Source organism: Setaria viridis, chromosome 8, assembly GCF_005286985.2.
Source record: "Setaria viridis chromosome 8, Setaria_viridis_v4.0, whole genome shotgun sequence".
Lineage (NCBI taxonomy): Eukaryota > Viridiplantae > Streptophyta > Magnoliopsida > Poales > Poaceae > Setaria > Setaria viridis.
The window spans coordinates 23,784,688-23,789,313 of NC_048270.2; the positions used below are offsets into that span (position 1 = coordinate 23,784,688).

The 4,626-nt window shown below is 45.0% G+C and overlaps 1 pseudogene; it reads right to left on the reverse strand.

Annotated features, from left to right (window-relative positions):
• Window positions 1-1,273: 1,273 nt before the first annotated feature.
• LOC140220254 (uncharacterized) lies at window positions 1,274-3,292 on the reverse strand (annotated as a pseudogene).
• Window positions 3,293-4,626: the final 1,334 nt, after the last annotated feature.

Sequence of the window (4,626 nt, forward strand, 5' to 3'; positions counted from 1 at the left end):
TCGACAAAGGCTTTGTCGAGTGTTACACTCAGCATCATTTTACTCGGCAAAGTCCTAAACTAACTCTCGACAAAAAAAAGGTCCACGATGGGGAGAAGACGGTGACGGTGGCTTTGCCGAGTGTCTAATGGCAAAAACACTTGGCGAAGCCGCCATCTTTGCAGAGTGCCAGCTGGCAAAAACACTTGGCAACGCCTGGCTCTTTGCTGAGTGTCATCGGCAGAAAACACTCGGCAAAGATGCAAGCTTTGCTGAGTGCCATACGCTGACACCCGACAAAGCCTCGTGTCCTGGGCCAGATGTTGTGACACTTGGCAAAGAGGCCAGTGACACTTGGCAAAGAGGCCAAAATCTGCCCAGAATGAACAAAATTTTGTCACGTGTCCACTTTACCAAGTGTATTTCTTCTGGCACTCGGCAAAGAGGCTTTTTGCCGAGTATAACACTCGGCAAAGCAACCATATATTTCCAATTTTTATGGTTCGGTCACGTATAATGTACCCCACTGAAATAAACATTACAGGCATCACACATAGTTCACAATAAGCATCCTAGGCAGTTCATATAGATACATATCGACAACACATAAATGCAAATAAACTTCAAAATCACAAGTAGGTTCATTCACAACCACAAATGCAAATAAAATTCACTGAGTGCAAGGGTGTCCACTGAGTAGTCACAAGTAGTCAATGAGTAGTCACAAGTAATCCACAAATGGAAATGCAAATAAAATCACAAGTAGTCACTGAGGAGGCTGGGGTCTCCACTGTGACCACGCTGGATCATGAGGCTCATTCGATGCCGCTGATTGATTTTGGAAAAAGAAGAAGAGATAAATCATTTTAGTTTCTAGAATCTAGTTTATTTCTAGTTTGTAAACTATAAATCATTCTAGTTTCTAGTTTCTAGTTTATTTCTAGTTTCTAGTTTCTAGTTTATTTCTAGTTTCTAGGCATCTTGGCATCTTTGTAAGTTGATTCTGCATAAACTAGAAATGGTGATTATAAGGTTGTGAAGTGACTCATAGGAGTAGTTGTAGGAGGTTGAGGAGGAGGGAATGGGATCGGTGGCGGAGGTTGACCCATCCTCTCACAAACACCCTGCATATACTCAAACATCTGCTCCATCCTCTGCCGCTCTGCCTCCATCCTCGCCTCTAGGAACTCCCATAGCCTCCTTTCTTCACCTAGGCCTACAATATTTCATCCCAATGTTACAATGCAATGCAAAAGTATGTAAAAATCAATAAACGATGAATAAAAAAAATAACCTAGAGTGCCTCCATCTGGAACCGTGTAGTGTCTAGCCGTGGGCGTATCGTCGGGCTGGAACTTGTGCTCCTTGCTTGAATTTGGGAGAGAGTGGGAGTACTGGCTGTGTCGATTGAGCTGTCACCAATCTAGTACCAGCCATGCTTCTTACCTCCTCCCACCCTCATGACAACTTCTCCATCAAGGTCCTGGGTGCTCGGATCATACTCTGGGCCATGGACCTCCCTTTCCATCGATGTGTATCCATCAAGGCGGCTATGGACGGTTGCATTGCTGTACGCCGAGGGCGGGTCCTCCGGGTTGTAGTCGATGTCGGCCGTCGCCTTGCCCTTGTGGGCTAAAGTGCATGCCTTGAACTGGGACCAAGGCAGGCCACCATGTGCCAACAACTGCGGAAAAAAAGTAATATGATTAGATATTATGCAGAATTGAGCGTTAGAATAAAGAAATGAATTCACGTACCCATCTAGCCGTGTATTCTTTGAGGCTGAGGTTGCCTTGATGGTGTGGTGCACCTGGCATCAGCAAACGCCGCTCCCGGCAAGCGTTGTGAGTCTCCTCCTATTCGAGCTCGCACCACTTGTCCACAATCCGTTCCCAGCACTAGAGATGCTAGGCGCACCACCATGGAGGCACCTACGTCATCAAGTATATGACATAAGAAGATGAAATTAAGCTAATTAATCTTAGAAAAAAATAAGTGTTAATGTTCTATATTTACGTGCAAGTATTGTTCTCGGGTTAGCTTCATGGTTCTTGCCTCAGTTTTAGAGACCTTCACTCCAAGGATGTCCCCATGGTATGTGACGATGGCATGGATGCGCACCTCGTAGTCCATGTCCTTCACGAGTTTCTTGGTGGCTTTGTCATCCACACGATCCGCCCTGGCCTCGTATCCCTCTTGGCATCTAAAGAAGTCCTGCATATAGACGCAATGTATCCGGTTATTATTTCAAGAATGTCCAATGAATGCGATGTATTGAGCAATGTAGTGCGAGGAAGACTTACCCACAGCTCGACCTTGACCCACTCCGCCTTGTTGGCAAATACCCTGCCATCCCGATCAGGGGCGTTGCAGATGTCGGCATAATGGGCCCACATGAAGGCCGGCTCGACAGTTCCGCCAAACTCCACCAGGCTAGGGAAGTGTAGCCTGACCAGAAGACTGAGGATGCCGTTGACATGGCGTTTGTGATCACCCCCACCGACCTTTGACCAAGTCCTTCCCAAGTGATTAAGATAAATTATTAGTTTATATTGTAATTTTGAGCATATCAGATGAAAAATTAGTGATAAAATCTAAAGTTACTTACTTTGACCTAGAGGGTTGAATCATCGGGCGTCTCTCAGAGGTATCGATCACCTCAGGAGGGTTGAACTAGAGGAAGCGGAACCCCCTGCCGCCTCCTCCACCTATACCTGCTCCTCATTAGAGGGTGCGTGCACGGAAGGTATCTCCTCAGACTCAGACGACAATGATGAAGGTACAACAAGTGATGGTGGCCTCGTCCTGCCTCCACCCTTCCCTTGACCCCTGCCTCCACCCTTCCCTCGACCCCTCCCGGACTCCTCAGCTGCATCGGACCCTTCAGCTACATCGGACCCTCTACCAGTTGCTCTTGCGTAAAGTGATGTTATCTTCTTCAAACTGCCTACCATTATTCAATCACCTGCAATAAAAAAGAGTAAACCAATTAGCACAGATAATACATTGAAAGAGATGCAAAATAAACAAAACATACTTAGAAAATAACATGGTATGACAAATAATAAATCAATTAGTACGGATCATACATGTATTAGAAATAATCATCATGATCGGGATTAGCTGGATCATAAGTCTGATCATCACTATCACGTGTATTGATATAATCATGCCCGTGCTCCGAAGGAGGAATGTCGTCATCACCGTCATTGCCTAAATGTAATCGCTGAAGTAATTCTAAGTCCTTCACATTCTGAACCTCATCTCCAGCATCCTCGTCAGCACCCCTTTCATTGTCTACTTCCATACCCATCGCTTCGGTTAAGTCTATCTCAAAACTCCCTTCGAGCCCATCTTCTTGAAAGAACTCTCCGTCATATGTGTTGGGGTCTATGTTGTAATCTTCATTATTTGGGACAGGTAGTTTACCATGTGGTGATACCTTGTACACAACATCCCAACCCTTAAGATGGTCGTCGGTTTGGCACGGGTATGAGAGATAATAAACTTGCGTGGCTTGTTGAGCCACAGTATAGACATCGTCTCCCGGTAAGATGGATGATTGTCAAATTTTTACTAGCCCAAGATTAGAGGTCTGTCTCACTACTTCAGGATCAAACCAATGGCATTTGAATATGACAGGATTAAGAGGTTTGCAACCATGAAACATGAGTTCGTATATTTCTTCAATTCTTCCGGAATACTCGACCCCATCAAAGCCTGGCGTAAAAACTCTGTTATTTGTGGTTCTTCGATTGGGCCGACTCTGCTCGTGGCTTGTTGTGTGAAAGCGATATCCATTCACATCATAACCGGTAAATGACCTGACCCTATAGGCACAACCATCGGCAACCTGTCTCAACTCGGCACTCATAGACGCATCGGTTTGTCCCTACAAGTTCAAGCAGGGTAGTTCGTTATATTATTCGCACATACGAGCAACTTGTAATGTCAAACTATGTATGAGCCAAATTGGACAGTACCTTCTGTTTGAACCAAGAAATGAAATCGGGCATTCCATTTCCCGCACCCTTTCTAAGAAGGGTCGAAGCTTTTCCTACAGGGTAGGTTCCCTTGGTTCACACCAGAATTGATGATGAAATTCCCTGTATCAATGAGAAACAAGGGAGTTGGACACAAAATTGTGACTACTTGACAAAAAGTTTGTTGAGAACTTACAGCATGTACGGCTCCACTTCGGATAGGTTGGTAAACACATAAAGCATGATAGTGCGCCACTCTTCATGTTTCAAGGTCTTGTTGGTCGCACCACTTGCACTTTCGAGTTGCCCTCAAAAAATGCTAAGGTTCAATTCATCTTTGCCAGCATTGTAACGAGGGGGTGGATTATGCACGCTAGGAAGGTTGTCAGCATAGTATTTTGTTGTGAAGTTTGACACCTCCTCCAAAATGTATGTCTCTGCTATGGATGCTTCAATTTTTTGTTTATTTTTACATTTAGTTCAAAGAACCTTTTGACATCTCTCAATTGAATAGCACCAATGGCCCTGCACAGGCCCCCCCCCTTTTGTGCCTCATACAGGAGGTGCAAAATCAAATGCTGCATCAGATTGAAGAAGCCGGGTAGAAAGATCTTCTCCAACTTACAAAGCAACACAGGCACCATTCTTTCCATGTCTGCAACCA